Source organism: Rana temporaria, unplaced genomic scaffold (genome assembly GCF_905171775.1).
Source record: "Rana temporaria unplaced genomic scaffold, aRanTem1.1, whole genome shotgun sequence".
Classification (NCBI taxonomy): Eukaryota; Metazoa; Chordata; class Amphibia; order Anura; family Ranidae; genus Rana; species Rana temporaria.
The window spans coordinates 95,598-117,052 of record NW_024404519.1 but is presented as its reverse complement, the minus strand read 5'-3'; the positions used below and the strand labels follow the sequence as shown (position 1 = coordinate 117,052).

Below are 21,455 nucleotides of genomic sequence, written 5' to 3'. Positions count from 1 at the left end.
TTTTGACACTGCGTAAGAGAGGGGTGCACCGGTCCTGGAGGTACTGCAATACCAGGTCGATGCGTGGAGTGGACAGAGCAAGCTCTTCTTCCATCTCCCTGTTCTAAAAATCCATTTAATATATGGTCCCCAGATAGGGGACGTATCAGATATTAAACTGATAAGAACAGATACTACACTTGATCTTAGCCAAAAGGCCGAGAAGCGATAACCCAATTATTCTCTGTTCCGAGCGAGCGGCTTTCTGGCCCCACCGGAGGGCTCGCTGAGAGTTGCCCGTTTGCCTGTACCCGGCAAGCGCCCTTCCCCCCAGTCTAGGCTGTCCGGAGGTGTGAATCTTCAGCCAGACGGGTGTCGCTGGTCTACAGGCCTGACCCCCTGTCTACTGGACAATCCACCCCTTTCTGACACCTGCCCAACACTGCTGGAGCCCAGTCATGACCCTCAGTCATCCCAAAATAAGAATTGCACACGTTCAGGTGCTTGTCGTTGCTCCTCGTTCACGTTCAACAAGGAAAATCATTTGCATGGGCCGGCCTCCTAGTTAGCATAACGTGGACTTAGTTAACATAACGTGGAAGAAAATCGAGGGCCACTAGAGGGAGTCAAAGACTAAGGGATCCTCCGGATAAAAATAAAAAACCCTTGCCACAGCAGACTTTTCTAGCTAGCTGCTGCATGCAGCAAGGCAGACAGCAATGGAGCAAATTCAGCCCCCTTTTTTGTCAGCAGAGTAGTCACTGCTTATCGAAGGCTTCATTTTGGGCCTTAGGAAAGAGAGAGCGAGGAGTAGAACACTAGCTGACTTGTCGAAAATTGGATGCCCTGACTAAATCTAGGTGTTGCTGTATAGGTAACTTGATCAAGTAGTGGCATTTGGCAAGAAAGTGACAGACAAGAAGCAATGAAGACAAAGACACAAGGGTTAAATGCCAGTTTATTATAGCACGGAACCGAGTTTAAGCAAGAAACATTGTCAGCAGCAAGCAACAAGAACACACAAAACAAACAAGTTGGATGATGTTCCAGTTAAATCTATTTTTTGACACTGCGTAAGAGAGGGGTGCACCGGTCCTGGAGGTACTGCAATACCAGGTCGATGCGTGGAGTGGACAGAGCAAGCTCTTCTTCCATCTCCCTGTTCTAAAAATCCATTTAATATATGGTCCCCAGATAGGGGACGTATCAGATATTAAACTGATAAGAACAGATTTTTTTTTTTTTTTTTTTTTTAAAAATTTCAACAGATACAAACATAATATAAAAGCATTTTCTCAAAAGAATATTTACAACATAACAACATCAAAGGAAACTTTACAATGTAGCAATTTCAAAAAAAATATATCAAATTAATATTAACAATATAGCTTTTTCCATAACTATCAAATGAAAACTTGTAATAAACAAAACAATAAATAACAGATACAAAAAACCCAACAGAAAATCCCACAACCACCCTTACTTACATATGCAAAATTAAAAAAGCATTCTATCCCTCCACCCTATCCCTACAATAACACAGTTCAATCCTTTCCTATCCCTTCACGCTTGCCCTTCACCGAACCCTGAAAGAAACAAAAAAGCACATATTAGGCATATATTAGAAAAAAACACATTCCAAAAAACAACGAAACTTTAGGCAACTAACTTAAATAAAATAAAACATATCCCTTAACTCATTCCCTGACTCCCCCCCACTACCACCAGCATTACCCCCTACCCCCCTCCCCCATAAGACATTACCACCCTTTCCCTCCAAACGAAAAACACAGAAACAAAAACAAAACCCAGCCCTCCCAAAAAAAGAAAGGCAGGGTCAAAGCAAACCAAAAATAATAATCAAAATACTACTTTCCCTTAGCCTTCCCCTTTTTTTTCTTTTTTAGGACACCCACCATCTTTGCCTCAAACTCCTTCATCCTAGAGCTCCTGCGGTACCCCATGACAGCCTGAAGGTTCTCCACCTGGCCCGCACTGGTGAAGGACTCCTCTGAACCGCCTGCCTCACTGTCCGGACCGACCGGTGAAGGCTCCGCCTCACTTGGGAACTCCCCAATGGCCTGTGAAGGGCAAACAGACTCGGAGCCAGCTGCCCTTTGCTCCCCAGAGTCCTGTTCCTGGTCCATATCCTCCTCCACACCTTCAACAGGACCACACTCACCACCTCCATCTGCCTGCTGCTCCCCCTCAGCCGCAAGGTTATCAGGCCCACCTCCATCTGAGGGGACCCTACCCGCCCCGGCCTCATCAGAGAGCAATCCAGGCTCCGGGCCTTGTGCCTCATACCCAGCAAGGTCAGCGATAGCCTGGCCCAATGCCTCCAAGGGATCATTGGACTGCTTCTTCCCCTTCACCGCCTCCGCATAGGAGATCACAGGTGCAGCACCTCCCTCCTTTGCCGGATTGCTTGGCCCTGGCATTTTCTCCGCCCTGCTGTTGCGCGACATCTGGGGACATGCCCTCGCCAGGTGGTCCTCACCCCCACACAAATGGCATTTCTTACCTTCGGGACACTCGGCCGTTTTGTGGGTGGTCTTAAAACAGTTGCGGCAGACCTGTCCTGCCTGGCAGTCCTCCTTGGTATGACCAAAAGAGAAGCAGAACCTGCAGAAAACAGGCTGCCCGGGGTACCACAGGTAGCCCCTATTGGGCCCTATGGAGAAGGCCTGTGGTGGGTGTCTTACCCCGCCAATTCCTGCCGAATCCTCTTTGAACTGAACCCAAAACTTCCTGTGCCCATTAAATGTACCAAAAATATTGGTTTGCTTTGACCCTGCCGACACAACCTCAAAATAACGTGAAAGAAAAACCCTAATCTCCTCATCCTTCACAAACGGATTATACATGTGCACCGTCAGGGGCACACGCGTCTTGATTTCGCCGCACAAAAAGGTCATACCCTCCAGGATTGGATCTCCCGCCTTCTCCGCTTGTCTTAACCAACATGTCTGCATATCAGCTTTCGTCAAAAAGGTTATATCATAGAACCCACTGGACGGAAAGCATTGCACGCAAAAGATACTCTCCCGTGTCATCCCAAAAAGTTCCTCAAACACGGTCTTCTGTACAAAGTACAGTCCAACATCCGCCCTTCTCCGCTCGGTAACGACCAGCCGAATCGTGTTGGGGGCATCAGGAGCTACCACCATCCTGACACCATAACACCACACCAGCCCACAAAGGAAAGGTGGGTAAGGGGATCGCCTCTCGTTGTCTGGGGACTAAGCCTCGGGCCAATAGCAGCAAGGGGGGGCCCTCCGAAAAGGGACGCTCCCCCCAAGGCCGACCTCCGGGTACCCCAGACACCTCTTGGCCAAGAATCAGGCAGTGGAGACTACACTTGATCTTAGCCAAAAGGCCGAGAAGCGATAACCCAATTATTCTCTGTTCCGAGCGAGCGGCTTTCTGGCCCCACCGGAGGGCTCGCTGAGAGTTGCCCGTTTGCCTGTACCCGGCAAGCGCCCTTCCCCCCAGTCTAGGCTGTCCGGAGGTGTGAATCTTCAGCCAGACGGGTGTCGCTGGTCTACAGGCCTGACCCCCTGTCTACTGGACAATCCACCCCTTTCTGACACCTGCCCAACACTGCTGGAGCCCAGTCATGACCCTCAGTCATCCCAAAATAAGAATTGCACACGTTCAGGTGCTTGTCGTTGCTCCTCGTTCACGTTCAACAAGGAAAATCATTTGCATGGGCCGGCCTCCTAGTTAGCATAACGTGGACTTAGTTAACATAACGTGGAAGAAAATCGAGGGCCACTAGAGGGAGTCAAAGACTAAGGGATCCTCCGGATAAAAATAAAAAACCCTTGCCACAGCAGACTTTTCTAGCTAGCTGCTGCATGCAGCAAGGCAGACAGCAATGGAGCAAATTCAGCCCCCTTTTTTGTCAGCAGAGTAGTCACTGCTTATCGAAGGCTTCATTTTGGGCCTTAGGAAAGAGAGAGCGAGGAGTAGAACACTAGCTGACTTGTCGAAAATTGGATGCCCTGACTAAATCTAGGTGTTGCTGTATAGGTAACTTGATCAAGTAGTGGCATTTGGCAAGAAAGTGACAGACAAGAAGCAATGAAGACAAAGACACAAGGGTTAAATGCCAGTTTATTATAGCACGGAACCGAGTTTAAGCAAGAAACATTGTCAGCAGCAAGCAACAAGAACACACAAAACAAACAAGTTGGATGATGTTCCAGTTAAATCTATTTTTTGACACTGCGTAAGAGAGGGGTGCACCGGTCCTGGAGGTACTGCAATACCAGGTCGATGCGTGGAGTGGACAGAGCAAGCTCTTCTTCCATCTCCCTGTTCTAAAAATCCATTTAATATATGGTCCCCAGATAGGGGACGTATCAGATATTAAACTGATAAGAACAGATTTTTCTATTGAAAAGCCTGTGGCGTGCAAAACACAACCCAAAAACTTCACCCGGTGCAGGGAAAAAGTGCACACACATAAGGAGGTGCAACAAAAACCTGTGACGGGTGCATCGTCAATAGGCCCTCCGAAGAGGGCCTGACCCTGATCCCCCGGGGCGCAAGGCTCCTGACAGGGACTGAGGTTGTCAGTGGTCCATGCAGCCGAAGCCACATGAACCCATCCAAGGCCCATGTAGCCGAAGCCAGCACGGACACAACAGTGAGGCTCCCCCGAAGGGAGACCCCATGAGAGCAGGCGAACTAAGCCAGAAGGCCATGTCCACCCACTCCCAAGACGTTCAGGGCAGGCCCGAGGACCAGCACCCTACTTATCACACATAAAGTGCAGTGCACCAAACAAAAATAAGTGACAAACTAGACAAACACGGGGAAAAATAAAAAGAAAGTGGGGAAGAAGGAAGATGGGAGAGTGAGGTAAAGTGACCAATGTGCAATACATTGGCCGGCCCTCCGGCCAGGAATCAAAAATTCCTCTGGTCCTAGCCAAAAGGCCTGGCCCTAGAGGCAGGTGCTAAAAAAGTGTGTGTGGAGATAAGTGACCAAAAAGGTGCCACACGTTGAGTGTCCCTCACACACTCAGTGCAATGTATGGCACCCCTGGACTGCCACTCCAGGGGCACTATCTCCACAGGCTTTTCAATGGACCCTGGTCCACGGCCCGGACAGTCACGGCCCCCTTCCCACCTCCACCAGAAAGGATCAGGAGCTACCGGAGGCGCACCTCTTTCGCTCCCTACCTAATTAAACCCGAGAGGTACTAGCTGCGCAGCTCCGCTTTCCCTCTCAAGGAAACTGGTAAGGCGGGTTAGGAACCGCATCAAATCCAGGCCAGAAGGCCAGGGCCCCGGCCTTCCGCTAAGATCTCATGCCTCTCTGCTCTCAAACAGGAGCACCCTTCCAGATGGCTCAGACTCGACCAGTGGCCTGCCCCCAGTACTGTCGGGTAGCAAAAGCATAGCCCCTGCTGAAACCATCCTTCCAGGTGCCTATCACATCTTTGGATTGCTTCAGCCCTCTACTAAAGAAGTGCTTCAGCGCTCCTCCGAAAACTGATAAGAACAGATACTACACTTGATCTTAGCCAAAAGGCCGAGAAGCGATAACCCAATTATTCTCTGTTCCGAGCGAGCGGCTTTCTGGCCCCACCGGAGGGCTCGCTGAGAGTTGCCCGTTTGCCTGTACCCGGCAAGCGCCCTTCCCCCCAGTCTAGGCTGTCCGGAGGTGTGAATCTTCAGCCAGACGGGTGTCGCTGGTCTACAGGCCTGACCCCCTGTCTACTGGACAATCCACCCCTTTCTGACACCTGCCCAACACTGCTGGAGCCCAGTCATGACCCTCAGTCATCCCAAAATAAGAATTGCACACGTTCAGGTGCTTGTCGTTGCTCCTCGTTCACGTTCAACAAGGAAAATCATTTGCATGGGCCGGCCTCCTAGTTAGCATAACGTGGACTTAGTTAACATAACGTGGAAGAAAATCGAGGGCCACTAGAGGGAGTCAAAGACTAAGGGATCCTCCGGATAAAAATAAAAAACCCTTGCCACAGCAGACTTTTCTAGCTAGCTGCTGCATGCAGCAAGGCAGACAGCAATGGAGCAAATTCAGCCCCCTTTTTTGTCAGCAGAGTAGTCACTGCTTATCGAAGGCTTCATTTTGGGCCTTAGGAAAGAGAGAGCGAGGAGTAGAACACTAGCTGACTTGTCGAAAATTGGATGCCCTGACTAAATCTAGGTGTTGCTGTATAGGTAACTTGATCAAGTAGTGGCATTTGGCAAGAAAGTGACAGACAAGAAGCAATGAAGACAAAGACACAAGGGTTAAATGCCAGTTTATTATAGCACGGAACCGAGTTTAAGCAAGAAACATTGTCAGCAGCAAGCAACAAGAACACACAAAACAAACAAGTTGGATGATGTTCCAGTTAAATCTATTTTTTGACACTGCGTAAGAGAGGGGTGCACCGGTCCTGGAGGTACTGCAATACCAGGTCGATGCGTGGAGTGGACAGAGCAAGCTCTTCTTCCATCTCCCTGTTCTAAAAATCCATTTAATATATGGTCCCCAGATAGGGGACGTATCAGATATTAAACTGATAAGAACAGATTTTTTTTTTTTTTTTTTTTTTTTTTTTTTTTTTTTTTTTTCTTTTTTTTTTTTTTTTTTTTTTTTTACTATTCAGAAACAAGATTTTTCGTACTTAACAACATTACTGTCATGGTATACACCATCAGTACATATCTCTTCATCATCATAGTACTTTCATACCAAAATAATAAAACAATAAACTTTCATCCTATCCTAACTCCCTATTCTAAAAAACCTACACTCTTTTAACTTCTAGACATACAACACAAAACACCTGAACTTATACATGTATCACAGACTTTTTGTCTCTACCTAATTTCTAAACATCCTTACCTTTGAAATCATAACAAAGGGTAAGCTAATCTTTAATCCCCACACCCAAAACTCAAAATCACCGATGTACGTTCATTCATCACCTAATGTCCCCCTCACCCTCTACTTTCAAAAGGACCACTTACTTCCTTCCATCCTTAGACGTCAACACAATTACACCTACTCTAACCACTCATGTCTCAACCTACACCTACCCTTACAAACTCATTCCACCTTCCTCTTCTCCATATCCGTCTACTCTTCACTTCCCCCAACACCTTCACATCATACAAAAAGGCCGTATGTAATTTTGTTAATATTGTTTTACAACATTGTTCAACCTCCAACTCTTCCTTCCTTATCACGAGTTGGTTTCTCATGTCCCATAGGACCTCCTTAAAAATAAAACACCACAACCAACTCAAATCTTTACCTTCCACCTTCCCTAATCCAACACCGGTTAGCAAACTCATGTATGTAATCTTGCTCTTACACACATAGTTCAAAAAATCGCCAAAACAAACTCTCACTTTTTTGGCATATTCACAATCCCAAAAAACATGTCTCACGTTTTCTTCTCCTCCACATCCTGCTCTAGGGCACCTATCCGATCGGGTCAGATCTCTACTTTTCAGGAAAACTCTGGTTGACAACCCTTCCTGTAATGCCAGCCAGGTCACATCCCTTTGTCTATTAGTAACACCTTCCATTTCTAAGGCATTCCAGGTCTTAACTGCCTCTGAAGACCTCAGACCACGGATATTAGTAACAATATCTCCTTTAAAGATACCTTCCTTGAGCTTTTTTTTGTTTCCTCCATCCAATCCCAACTCTTGTAATCCATACTCCGTGTTTATTTTTTCCAGGATTTTATAATGACTAGATGGGATAAACAACAGGGGTTTTCCCAAGTCTACGCCGCACCATCCCAATCTTCTGAAGGTCCATCCTCCCATATACCTCATCATCTCCGCTGTCCTTCCTTCAGCCGTTAATGCATTAAAGACTACCAACCAATAATGCATATTGGTAAACTTAGTTAGGTCCGGGAAATTCAAACCCCCAAAACGGCATGGTTTCTTAACCACTTCTCGCGCAATGCGCTCCATTTTGGAGCCCCAAAAAAAGGAAAACAGAATTTTGTTCAATTTCATTGTCCATATTTTCCCCATGGGGATAATCACTGCTGTGTACAGTATCAAAGGTAACACCACTGCTCTTAACACCAAAACTTTACCTCTCAAGGTCAGGTCTCTTAATGTCCAGAAATCTATCTTTCTTTTGACTTTTCCAAGCAGCTCCTCATAGGACTGTTTTCCTTTCAAGGTTTTGTCAAAGATGATACCCAAGATTTTTATTTCTTTTTTGATTTCCAACTTGTCACTCTTTAAACATATTTCTGTGCCTAGGTTACACAACCCACTTTTGTTCCAATTGACCCTCATCTTAGAGGCCATACAATATAGGTCGGTTACTAAGCAAGTTCTATCTACCTCCCTTTGGGATGAACCCACCACCACTACATCATCCATGTAGGCCATGGTCTTAACCACTCTACCGCCTCCTCCTGGAACAAAAAAACCTTTACATATTTTCTCTTTTTGAATGCTCTTTAATAATGGTTCTATTGTACAGATGAATGCAAGAGGTGACAGCGGGCACCCCTGTCTTACTCCGGATTTTATTGGGAACGGCTTACTTAATAAACCATTCACCAGCACTCGACTTCTGATACCGTCATAAAAACATTCAATTACCTTTAGTAGGTTTACCGGAATTCCCAGCTTTGCCATCGCCTGACACATGAAAACGTGCGACACTCGATCATAAGCCTTCTCCAAATCTAGGGATTCCACCACCAATGGCCTCTGATTTTTCCCAACATATGAAATAATATCTCTTAACAAAATTAAATTGTCTGTAATTTTCCTCCCCTGCAAGGCACAAGTCTGCCATGGTCCTATCACCTTGCCCAGCACTTCTTTTAGTCTGTTCGCCACCACCTTGGCTATAACCTTATAGTCGACATTTAAGAGGGTTATCGGCCTCCAGTTCCTCAAGTCTCCTTTATCTCCTTTTTTGTGTATTAAAGATATTACTCCCTCTTTCATTGAGTCTGATAACCTTTTCTCACCAAACACCTCCTTAACTACTTTACAGACATCCGGGCCAATGATTTCCCAAAGGGCTAAGTAAAATTCTGCTGCCAGGCCATCGCACCCAGGTGTCTTGTTTTTTGACATTCCTGTAAAGGCCTCTTTAATTTCAACGTCATTTACTTCTCTCTCCAGCCACTCCTTTTCTTCTCTTCCTAGACTTGTGTCCAACACCTCACAATAAGTCTTCATTTCTTCCTCTTCTTCTACCTCATACCCTTTAAATTGGGTTCTAAAGAAGAGTTCCACTTCTTTTTTTACCTCCTCACCTTCCGCCTTCCTACCTTCCACATTTACAGATGCCAACACATCTTTTTTTCCACACATTTTCTTGAAGAAATATCTTGTACATTTCTCATCTTGTTCCATGTGTTGGATCTTTGCTTGGAAAACAATATTTTTCCTTTTTTCATTCATGAACACTTTCCTCTCTTCTTTCACCAGTCTTAGATCTTCTTCCACATCTTTATTCATTTCTTTTAGCAACTGTAGAGTCTTCAACCTCCATCCCAATTTCTCATAAACCTCTTTCTTTTGTCTTGCCCTCCTCCTTCCCCATGCTTTGAAAAACTGGCCCACTCTGCGTTTGGTCCAATCCCACCACTCCAGTAAGCACACAAAGTTACTCTTCCTTTGTGCTAGATGTTTGTAAAACCGAAAGAAGTCCATTTTAATTTCCTCCTCCTCTAATAAAAGGTTGTTTAGTTTCCACAACCCTCTACCGAGTTTGACCGAGCTTTCCAACAAAAAGGCAGCTTGTATCCCTCTATGATCTGAGAAAAAGGCTTCAAAAGAAACAAAATCTTTGTATATCAAAGTCTTTGAACACAATACTAAATCTATCCGTGACTTCGTTTTCCCGGTTTCCGAGAAGAAAGTAAATTTATCCTCTGCTAAACCTATACTTTTTCCCACATCTCGTAACTCAAAGTCTAAAATAATATTGTTCAAAATGGTGCTTGATCCATCCAAACTTCCACCACCTCCACCCACTCTATCAGAGCATTCCCTTACAGTATTAAAATCCCCCACCACCATTGTTGGGATTCTTCCTGTCAAATGCATCTGTAGGTTTTGCAAGAAGCTTATTCTCTCCGGTCTCCCTGCTGGGGCGTAAACATTGATCACTCTAAAACAAAAATTTGCTATTTCCAACGTAGCAACCAGGCATCTACCTGGAATCAAAATTTTATAATCAACCACCTTGATTTTGTTGTTTTTAACTAAAATGCCCACACCACAATTTTTATTGTCACCGGCTGGAGACCAAATTGCCTCCCCCTTCCACTCACTTTTTCCAGGTGGAAACTTTATTCCACATTCTTGCAGACAAATAATATCTTGATTCAAATGTGACAAAAAATCAAAAATTACAGCCCTCCTACTCCTAGCTCCAATCGAACGGACATTCAAGGATGCAATTATCACTGCCATTATCGCAACAACCAGCAACAAATAAAAATTTAGCATTTTTATGTTATATCCCCTCCAGCACCAGTCCATCCTCTCCTTGCTGCCACTGCAGGTGAAAGCGGAGAATCAGGGGAATCCCCCTCATCTGATGAGGAAACCATCCCCATCAACCGTTCTGTTTCCGTTCTCGCTTTCTTGCTTTTTTTTGATTCACACTCCTCGTCACTCTCAAAGGCTCTCTGCCCAGGAGTTATTGGGTTACTATCTTCCATCTCCATTCTTGTTCCCCAATCTGCGTCCTTCATTCCAGCAGTCACTGGGTTAATTTCTTCACCAGTACCATCTCCCTCCGTCACCTCCATCTCTGCACCTTCCACTCCTTTATCTAATGCATCACGTTTTTTACTTTCTACTGCTGCCCGTTTTATTTCTTTTTCTCTCACTAAGTTGGCTTGAAGCACCGTCATTTGCATAATCCCTGCCTCCGCCACGCCCCCTCCACCGTCATTTTTCTGTTCTTGGTCTACAATACAGCTTGTCATAGGGACAGCGTCAGCACACGAGGCGGCCGCGACCACGCCCACCTCCAGCGTCCCGGTGCCATCCCTCCTTCCAGCTGCGGTTACATTGTCTGTCTCCGGGGGGACTTCTGTGCTCACACATATCTCCTCCTCCATCGGGAGCTCAGTCTCCTTCACCCCATGTTCTAAGATTAGCCCAAGGGCTCTATCCGTTGCCGCGGCTCTGTCTGCATATTTTGCACATGCATCAAGAACCTCTTTAGAGATCACAGGACCCTTTGTCCTCCCTCCTCTTACAGCATCCGCAAAGGAAAAAATCCTGCACCCCGTTCTCTCCTTTTCAGGACAGTCCCTTGCCAGGTGATCAGTCCTATCACACAAATCACATTTTCTAGCCTCTGTGCAATCTCTAGCCATATGATTTTCTGAACCACATTGCCTGCATCTCATTAGTACATTACAGTCCTGTTTCTCATGGCCATATTGAAAACAGGTTCTACAAAAGGGGGGTTGTCCTGAAAAAAATAACGTACACCTCTCCCCAGCCACTGAAAAGAAAGGTGGAGGAAGAGTATATGCATCATTCTCATCCTTCTTAAATTTCACTTTGAATTTGATCTTACTGCGGTATATGCCATAATTATTTTTAATTTTAACACCATTGTCAACATAAGAACAAAACTTCAAAAGAAAGATTCTCACCACCTCCTGTTCCAAATAGGGATTATACAGATGAACTACCACATCTCTTTTCTCTGCGTCAAAAAGGGGTTCAATCTCCACACTTTCCCATAAGCCGGTACCCACCTTCTTTCGGTATCTTTCATATGCTCTTAAGCATGTGTCCTCAGAATGGAAAGAAACATCATAAATTCCTGTCGCAGGGAAGTCCTGCAAAGCATAGATATCGCTTACCGCTATTTTTAGTTCGTTCATCAGGTACTCCTCGATAACTGTCTTCACCGTAATCTTCCGTCGTACATCTAGTCCCAAGACTAATCGAAAGGATTTGGGTAGCATCCTTCTCGCCATTTTCTGTGCGTAGTGTCGCTGGATACCCCAAAGGGGTGGTCCACCGACTTCCTTCCACCGACCAAGCCGAGTTTCCTCAGATTGATCGCAGCCAAAAGGCCGAGAAGCGATAACCCAATTATTCTCTGTTCCGAGCGAGCGGCTTTCTGGCCCCACCGGAGGGCTCGCTGAGAGTTGCCCGTTTGCCTGTACCCGGCAAGCGCCCTTCCCCCCAGTCTAGGCTGTCCGGAGGTGTGAATCTTCAGCCAGACGGGTGTCGCTGGTCTACAGGCCTGACCCCCTGTCTACTGGACAATCCACCCCTTTCTGACACCTGCCCAACACTGCTGGAGCCCAGTCATGACCCTCAGTCATCCCAAAATAAGAATTGCACACGTTCAGGTGCTTGTCGTTGCTCCTCGTTCACGTTCAACAAGGAAAATCATTTGCATGGGCCGGCCTCCTAGTTAGCATAACGTGGACTTAGTTAACATAACGTGGAAGAAAATCGAGGGCCACTAGAGGGAGTCAAAGACTAAGGGATCCTCCGGATAAAAATAAAAAACCCTTGCCACAGCAGACTTTTCTAGCTAGCTGCTGCATGCAGCAAGGCAGACAGCAATGGAGCAAATTCAGCCCCCTTTTTTGTCAGCAGAGTAGTCACTGCTTATCGAAGGCTTCATTTTGGGCCTTAGGAAAGAGAGAGCGAGGAGTAGAACACTAGCTGACTTGTCGAAAATTGGATGCCCTGACTAAATCTAGGTGTTGCTGTATAGGTAACTTGATCAAGTAGTGGCATTTGGCAAGAAAGTGACAGACAAGAAGCAATGAAGACAAAGACACAAGGGTTAAATGCCAGTTTATTATAGCACGGAACCGAGTTTAAGCAAGAAACATTGTCAGCAGCAAGCAACAAGAACACACAAAACAAACAAGTTGGATGATGTTCCAGTTAAATCTATTTTTTGACACTGCGTAAGAGAGGGGTGCACCGGTCCTGGAGGTACTGCAATACCAGGTCGATGCGTGGAGTGGACAGAGCAAGCTCTTCTTCCATCTCCCTGTTCTAAAAATCCATTTAATATATGGTCCCCAGATAGGGGACGTATCAGATATTAAACTGATAAGAACAGATACTACACTTGATCTTAGCCAAAAGGCCGAGAAGCGATAACCCAATTATTCTCTGTTCCGAGCGAGCGGCTTTCTGGCCCCACCGGAGGGCTCGCTGAGAGTTGCCCGTTTGCCTGTACCCGGCAAGCGCCCTTCCCCCCAGTCTAGGCTGTCCGGAGGTGTGAATCTTCAGCCAGACGGGTGTCGCTGGTCTACAGGCCTGACCCCCTGTCTACTGGACAATCCACCCCTTTCTGACACCTGCCCAACACTGCTGGAGCCCAGTCATGACCCTCAGTCATCCCAAAATAAGAATTGCACACGTTCAGGTGCTTGTCGTTGCTCCTCGTTCACGTTCAACAAGGAAAATCATTTGCATGGGCCGGCCTCCTAGTTAGCATAACGTGGACTTAGTTAACATAACGTGGAAGAAAATCGAGGGCCACTAGAGGGAGTCAAAGACTAAGGGATCCTCCGGATAAAAATAAAAAACCCTTGCCACAGCAGACTTTTCTAGCTAGCTGCTGCATGCAGCAAGGCAGACAGCAATGGAGCAAATTCAGCCCCCTTTTTTGTCAGCAGAGTAGTCACTGCTTATCGAAGGCTTCATTTTGGGCCTTAGGAAAGAGAGAGCGAGGAGTAGAACACTAGCTGACTTGTCGAAAATTGGATGCCCTGACTAAATCTAGGTGTTGCTGTATAGGTAACTTGATCAAGTAGTGGCATTTGGCAAGAAAGTGACAGACAAGAAGCAATGAAGACAAAGACACAAGGGTTAAATGCCAGTTTATTATAGCACGGAACCGAGTTTAAGCAAGAAACATTGTCAGCAGCAAGCAACAAGAACACACAAAACAAACAAGTTGGATGATGTTCCAGTTAAATCTATTTTTTGACACTGCGTAAGAGAGGGGTGCACCGGTCCTGGAGGTACTGCAATACCAGGTCGATGCGTGGAGTGGACAGAGCAAGCTCTTCTTCCATCTCCCTGTTCTAAAAATCCATTTAATATATGGTCCCCAGATAGGGGACGTATCAGATATTAAACTGATAAGAACAGATTTTTTTTCTATTGAAAAGCCTGTGGCGTGCAAAACACAACCCAAAAACTCCACCCGGTGCAGGGAAAAATGTGCACACACATAAAGAGTGACATCACAAAAAACTGCGACGGGTGCAAACGTCAGTGGTCCTCCGAAAAGGACCCGTCTCTGATCCCCCGGGGCGTTAGGCTCCTGACAGGGAAAAGAGTAAACTGTGGTCCAAGCAGCCGAAGCCACAAGGACCCATCTTGGCCCAAGCAGCCGAAGCCACAAGGACCCAACATCCTCAGAGGGACTGCCGAAACAGAACCCTCCTCGGTGAGGCTCCCCCGAAGGGAGACCCCATGAGAGCCAGTGAACCTAACCAGAAGGCCGAGTCCACCAACTCCCAAGACTTTCAGAGACCGGCCCGAGGACCAGCACCCTACTCGCCACACATAAAGTGCAAGCACCAACAAAAAGAGTGACAAACAAAACAACACACGGGGAAAAATAATAAAAGAAAGTGGGGAAAAGGAAGATGGGAAGGTGAGGAAAGTGACCAATGTGAAACACATTGGCCGGCCCTCCGGCCAGGAAACAAAAATTCCACTGGTCCTAGCCAAAAGGCCCGGCCCAAGCGGCAGGTGTGAAAAGTGTGTTGTGGAGATCAGTGACCTGAAGGTGCCACACGATGAGTGCCCCTCAAACACTCGTGCAATGTATGGCACCCCTGGACTGCCACTCCAGGGGCACAATCTCCACGGGCTTTTCAACGGTCCCTAGCCCCCGGTCCGGACCGGCAGCACCCTTCCCAGCCAGGAAGGTGGGAGAAGAGGTTGGGGAGAGCCTACTGACGCAGACTCCACCCACAACCCCTAACTCTCCCACCTAATCACATTCTGGAAGTACTACCCGCTCCTTCCCGGTTAAAGGAGAAGCAAGGGTTCCCTCCAGAACAACTGACTGGGGCAGTTACCACCAAATCCAGGCCAACGGCCAGGGACCCGGCCTCTTGGCTTCGACCTCATGCCTCTCTGTCCAAATCAGAAGGCTTCCACCTCCACACCAACAGGCTTAGCGTCCGCCGACTGCCATCCCTTTCCCCCTGCCACAGGGTACCGGGGACAGTCAGCTTAGCACCACCTATTGGCAACTGATAAGAACAGATACTACACTTGATCTTAGCCAAAAGGCCGAGAAGCGATAACCCAATTATTCTCTGTTCCGAGCGAGCGGCTTTCTGGCCCCACCGGAGGGCTCGCTGAGAGTTGCCCGTTTGCCTGTACCCGGCAAGCGCCCTTCCCCCCAGTCTAGGCTGTCCGGAGGTGTGAATCTTCAGCCAGACGGGTGTCGCTGGTCTACAGGCCTGACCCCCTGTCTACTGGACAATCCACCCCTTTCTGACACCTGCCCAACACTGCTGGAGCCCAGTCATGACCCTCAGTCATCCCAAAATAAGAATTGCACACGTTCAGGTGCTTGTCGTTGCTCCTCGTTCACGTTCAACAAGGAAAATCATTTGCATGGGCCGGCCTCCTAGTTAGCATAACGTGGACTTAGTTAACATAACGTGGAAGAAAATCGAGGGCCACTAGAGGGAGTCAAAGACTAAGGGATCCTCCGGATAAAAATAAAAAACCCTTGCCACAGCAGACTTTTCTAGCTAGCTGCTGCATGCAGCAAGGCAGACAGCAATGGAGCAAATTCAGCCCCCTTTTTTGTCAGCAGAGTAGTCACTGCTTATCGAAGGCTTCATTTTGGGCCTTAGGAAAGAGAGAGCGAGGAGTAGAACACTAGCTGACTTGTCGAAAATTGGATGCCCTGACTAAATCTAGGTGTTGCTGTATAGGTAACTTGATCAAGTAGTGGCATTTGGCAAGAAAGTGACAGACAAGAAGCAATGAAGACAAAGACACAAGGGTTAAATGCCAGTTTATTATAGCACGGAACCGAGTTTAAGCAAGAAACATTGTCAGCAGCAAGCAACAAGAACACACAAAACAAACAAGTTGGATGATGTTCCAGTTAAATCTATTTTTTGACACTGCGTAAGAGAGGGGTGCACCGGTCCTGGAGGTACTGCAATACCAGGTCGATGCGTGGAGTGGACAGAGCAAGCTCTTCTTCCATCTCCCTGTTCTAAAAATCCATTTAATATATGGTCCCCAGATAGGGGACGTATCAGATATTAAACTGATAAGAACAGATTTTTTTTTTTTTTTTTTCTATTGAAAAGCCTGTGGCGTGCAAAACACAACCCAAAAACTTCACCCGGTGCAGGGAAAAAGTGCACACACATAAGGAGGTGCAACAAAAACCTGTGACGGGTGCATCGTCAATAGGCCCTCCGAAGAGGGCCTGACCCTGATCCCCCGGGGCGCAAGGCTCCTGACAGGGACTGAGGTTGTCAGTGGTCCATGCAGCCGAAGCCACATGAACCCATCCAAGGCCCATGTAGCCGAAGCCAGCACGGACACAACAGTGAGGCTCCCCCGAAGGGAGACCCCATGAGAGCAGGCGAACTAAGCCAGAAGGCCATGTCCACCCACTCCCAAGACGTTCAGGGCAGGCCCGAGGACCAGCACCCTACTTATCACACATAAAGTGCAGTGCACCAAACAAAAATAAGTGACAAACTAGACAAACACGGGGAAAAATAAAAAGAAAGTGGGGAAGAAGGAAGATGGGAGAGTGAGGTAAAGTGACCAATGTGCAATACATTGGCCGGCCCTCCGGCCAGGAATCAAAAATTCCTCTGGTCCTAGCCAAAAGGCCTGGCCCTAGAGGCAGGTGCTAAAAAAGTGTGTGTGGAGATAAGTGACCAAAAAGGTGCCACACGTTGAGTGTCCCTCACACACTCAGTGCAATGTATGGCACCCCTGGACTGCCACTCCAGGGGCACTATCTCCACAGGCTTTTCAATGGACCCTGGTCCACGGCCCGGACAGCCACGGCCCCCTTCCCACCTCCACCAGAAAGGATCAGGAGCTACCGGAGGCGCACCTCTTTCGCTCCCTACCTAATTAAACCCGAGAGGTACTAGCTGCGCAGCTCCGCTTTCCCTCTCAAGGAAACTGGTAAGGCGGGTTAGGAACCGCATCAAATCCAGGCCAGAAGGCCAGGGCCCCGGCCTTCCGCCAAGATCTCATGCCTCTCTGCTCTCAAACAGGAGCACCCTTCCAGATGGCTCAGACTCGACCAGTGGCCTGCCCCCAGTACAGTCGGGTAGCAAAAGCATAGCCCCTGCTGAAACCATCCTTCCAGGTGCCTATCACATCTTTGGATTGCTTCAGCCCTCTACTAAAGAAGTGCTTCAGCGCTCCTCCGAAAACTGATAAGAACAGATTTTTCTGTTGAAAAGCCTGTGGCGTGCAAAACACAACCCAAAAACTCCACCCGGTGCAGGGAAAAATGTGCACACACATAAAGAGTGACATCACAAAAAACTGCGACGGGTGCATACGTCAGTGGTCCTCCGAAAAGGACCCGTCTCTGATCCCCCGGGGCGTTAGGCTCCTGGCAGGGAAAAGAGTAAACTGTGGTCCAAGCAGCCGAAGCCACAAGGACCCATCTTGGTCCAAGCAGCCGAAGCCACAAGGACCCAACATCCTCAGAGGGACTGCCGAAACAGAACCCTCCTCGGTGAGGCTCCCCCGAAGGGAGACCCCATGAGAGCCGGTGAACCTAACCAGAAGGCCGAGTCCACCAACTCCCAAGACTTTCAGAGACCGGCCCGAGGACCAGCACCCTACTCGCCACACATAAAGTGCAAGCACCAACAAAAAGAGTGACAAACAAAACAACACACGGGGAAAAAAAATAAAAGAAGGTGGGGAAAAGGAAGATGGGAAGGTGAGGAAAGTGACCAATGTGAAATACATTGGCCGGCCCTCCGGCCAGGAAACAAAAATTCCACTGGTCCTAGCCAAAAGGCCCGGCCCAAGCGGCAGGTGTGAAAAGTGTGTTGTGGAGATCAGTGACCTGAAGGTGCCACACGATGAGTGCCCCTCAAACACTCGTGCAATGTATGGCACCCCTGGACTGCCACTCCAGGGGCACAATCTCCACGGGCTTTTCAACGGTCCCTAGCCCCCGGTCCGGACCGGCAGCACCCTTCCCAGCCAGGAAGGTGGGAGAAGAGATTGGGGAGAGCCTACTGACGCAGACTCCACCCACAACCCCTAACTCTCCCACCTAATCACATTCTGGAAGTACTACCCGCTCCTTCCCGGTTAAAGGAGAAGCAAGGGTTCCCTCCAGAACAACTGACTGGGGCAGTTACCACCAAATCCAGGCCAACGGCCAGGGACCCGGCCTCTTGGCTTCGACCTCATGCCTCTCTGTCCAAATCAGAAGGCTTCCACCTCCACACCAACAGGCTTAGCGTCCGCCGACTGCCATCCCTTTCCCCCTGCCACAGGGTACCGGGGACAGTCAGCTTAGCACCACCTATTGGCAACTGATAAGAACAGATACTACACTTGATCTTAGCCAAAAGGCCGAGAAGCGATAACCCAATTATTCTCTGTTCCGAGCGAGCGGCTTTCTGGCCCCACCGGAGGGCTCGCTGAGAGTTGCCCGTTTGCCTGTACCCGGCAAGCGCCCTTCCCCCCAGTCTAGGCTGTCCGGAGGTGTGAATCTTCAGCCAGACGGGTGTCGCTGGTCTACAGGCCTGACCCCCTGTCTACTGGACAATCCACCCTTTTCTGACACCTGCCCAACACTGCTGGAGCCCAGTCATGACCCTCAGTCATCCCAAAATAAGAATTGCACACGTTCAGGTGCTTGTCGTTGCTCCTCGTTCACGTTCAACAAGGAAAATCATTTGCATGGGCCGGCCTCCTAGTTAGCATAACGTGGACTTAGTTAACATAACGTGGAAGAAAATCGAGGGCCACTAGAGGGAGTCAAAGACTAAGGGATCCTCCGGATAAAAATAAAAAACCCTTGCCACAGCAGACTTTTCTAGCTAGCTGCTGCATGCAGCAAGGCAGACAGCAATGGAGCAAATTCAGCCCCCTTTTTTGTCAGCAGAGTAGTCACTGCTTATCGAAGGCTTCATTTTGGGCCTTAGGAAAGAGAGAGCGAGGAGTAGAACACTAGCTGACTTGTCGAAAATTGGATGCCCTGACTAAATCTAGGTGTTGCTGTATAGGTAACTTGATCAAGTAGTGGCATTTGGCAAGAAAGTGACAGACAAGAAGCAATGAAGACAAAGACACAAGGGTTAAATGCCAGTTTATTATAGCACGGAACCGAGTTTAAGCAAGAAACATTGTCAGCAGCAAGCAACAAGAACACACAAAACAAACAAGTTGGATGATGTTCCAGTTAAATCTATTTTTTGACACTGCGTAAGAGAGGGGTGCACCGGTCCTGGAGGTACTGCAATACCAGGTCGATGCGTGGAGTGGACAGAGCAAGCTCTTCTTCCATCTCCCTGTTCTAAAAATCCATTTAATATATGGTCCCCAGATAGGGGACGTATCAGATATTAAACTGATAAGAACAGATACTACACTTGATCTTAGCCAAAAGGCCGAGAAGCGATAACCCAATTATTCTCTGTTCCGAGCGAGCGGCTTTCTGGCCCCACCGGAGGGCTCGCTGAGAGTTGCCCGTTTGCCTGTACCCGGCAAGCGCCCTTCCCCCCAGTCTAGGCTGTCCGGAGGTGTGAATCTTCAGCCAGACGGGTGTCGCTGGTCTACAGGCCTGACCCCCTGTCTACTGGACAATCCACCCCTTTCTGACACCTGCCCAACACTGCTGGAGCCCAGTCATGACCCTCAGTCATCCCAAAATAAGAATTGCACACGTTCAGGTGCTTGTCGTTGCTCCTCGTTCACGTTCAACAAGGAAAATCATTTGCATGGGCCGGCCTCCTAGTTAGCATAACGTGGACTTAGTTAACATAACGTGGAAGAAAATCGAGGGCCACTAGAGGGAGTCAAAGACTAAGGGATCCTCCGGATAAAAATAAAAAACCCTTGCCACAGCAGACTTTTCTAGCTAGCTGCTGCATGCAGCAAGGCAGACAGCAATGGAGCAAATTCAGCCCCCTTTTTTGTCAGCAGAGTAGTCACTGCTTATCGAAGGCTTCATTTTGGGCCTTAGGAAAGAGAGAGCGAGGAGTAGAACACTAGCTGACTTGTCGAAAATTGGATGCCCTGACTAAATCTAGGTGTTGCTGTATAGGTAACTTGATCAAGTAGTGGCATTTGGCAAGAAAGTGACAGACAAGAAGCAATGAAGACAAAGACACAAGGGTTAAATGCCAGTTTATTATAGCACGGAACCGAGTTTAAGCAAGAAACATTGTCAGCAGCAAGCAACAAGAACACACAAAACAAACAAGTTGGATGATGTTCCAGTTAAATCTATTTTTTGACACTGCGTAATAGAGGGGTGCACCGGTCCTGGAGGTACTGCAATACCAGGTCGATGCGTGGAGTGGACAGAGCAAGCTCTTCTTCCATCTCCCTGTTCTAAAAATCCATTTAATATATGGTCCCCAGATAGGGGACGTATCAGATATTAAACTGATAAGAACAGATACTACACTTGATCTTAGCCAAAAGGCCGAGAAGCGATAACCCAATTATTCTCTGTTCCGAGCGAGCGGCTTTCTGGCCCCACCGGAGGGCTCGCTGAGAGTTGCCCGTTTGCCTGTACCCGGCAAGCGCCCTTCCCCCCAGTCTAGGCTGTCCGGAGGTGTGAATCTTCAGCCAGACGGGTGTCGCTGGTCTACAGGCCTGACCCCCTGTCTACTGGACAATCCACCCCTTTCTGACACCTGCCCAACACTGCTGGAGCCCAGTCATGACCCTCAGTCATCCCAAAATAAGAATTGCACACGTTCAGGTGCTTGTCGTTGCTCCTCGTTCACGTTCAACAAGGAAAATCATTTGCATGGGCCGGCCTCCTAGTTAGCATAACGTGGACTTAGTTAACATAACGTGGAAGAAAATCGAGGGCCACTAGAGGGAGTCAAAGACTAAGGGATCCTCCGGATAAAAATAAAAAACCCTTGCCACAGCAGACTTTTCTAGCTAGCTGCTGCATGCAGCAAGGCAGACAGCAATGGAGCAAATTCAGCCCCCTTTTTTGTCAGCAGAGTAGTCACTGCTTATCGAAGGCTTCATTTTGGGCCTTAGGAAAGAGAGAGCGAGGAGTAGAACACTAGCTGACTTGTCGAAAATTGGATGCCCTGACTAAATCTAGGTGTTGCTGTATAGGTAACTTGATCAAGTAGTGGCATTTGGCAAGAAAGTGACAGACAAGAAGCAATGAAGACAAAGACACAAGGGTTAAATGCCAGTTTATTATAGCACGGAACCGAGTTTAAGCAAGAAACATTGTCAGCAGCAAGCAACAAGAACACACAA

At 47.8% G+C, this 21,455-nt stretch overlaps 6 non-coding genes and 6 pseudogenes across 6 annotated transcripts; all 12 read right to left on the bottom strand.

The window, feature by feature from the left end:
- Window positions 1–18: 18 nt before the first annotated feature.
- On the bottom strand, window positions 19–209 carry LOC120922107. Its single transcript, XR_005745072.1, has one exon. It is a non-coding gene; the product is annotated as a U2 spliceosomal RNA (small nuclear RNA).
- An 849-nt stretch (window positions 210–1,058) lies between these two features.
- On the bottom strand, window positions 1,059–1,271 carry LOC120922116 (annotated as a pseudogene).
- Window positions 1,272–4,219: 2,948 nt separating this feature from the next.
- On the bottom strand, window positions 4,220–4,403 carry LOC120922111. The gene has a single exon (XR_005745076.1). It is a non-coding gene; the product is annotated as a U2 spliceosomal RNA (small nuclear RNA).
- Window positions 4,404–5,431: 1,028 nt separating this feature from the next.
- LOC120922062 lies at window positions 5,432–5,535 on the bottom strand (annotated as a pseudogene).
- Window positions 5,536–6,384: 849 nt separating this feature from the next.
- Window positions 6,385–6,555, bottom strand: LOC120922061 (annotated as a pseudogene).
- Window positions 6,556–12,913: 6,358 nt separating this feature from the next.
- On the bottom strand, window positions 12,914–13,104 carry LOC120922106. Its single transcript, XR_005745071.1, has one exon. It is a non-coding gene; the product is annotated as a U2 spliceosomal RNA (small nuclear RNA).
- Window positions 13,105–13,953: 849 nt separating this feature from the next.
- On the bottom strand, window positions 13,954–14,129 carry LOC120922117 (annotated as a pseudogene).
- Window positions 14,130–15,144: 1,015 nt separating this feature from the next.
- Window positions 15,145–15,275, bottom strand: LOC120922067 (annotated as a pseudogene).
- Window positions 15,276–16,124: 849 nt separating this feature from the next.
- On the bottom strand, window positions 16,125–16,310 carry LOC120922115. Its single transcript, XR_005745080.1, has one exon. It is a non-coding gene; the product is annotated as a U2 spliceosomal RNA (small nuclear RNA).
- Window positions 16,311–18,450: 2,140 nt separating this feature from the next.
- LOC120922065 lies at window positions 18,451–18,581 on the bottom strand (annotated as a pseudogene).
- An 849-nt stretch (window positions 18,582–19,430) lies between these two features.
- LOC120922105 lies at window positions 19,431–19,621 on the bottom strand. The gene has a single exon (XR_005745070.1). It is a non-coding gene; the product is annotated as a U2 spliceosomal RNA (small nuclear RNA).
- An 849-nt stretch (window positions 19,622–20,470) lies between these two features.
- On the bottom strand, window positions 20,471–20,661 carry LOC120922104. The gene has a single exon (XR_005745069.1). It is a non-coding gene; the product is annotated as a U2 spliceosomal RNA (small nuclear RNA).
- Between the last annotated feature and the right edge of the window lie 794 nt (window positions 20,662–21,455).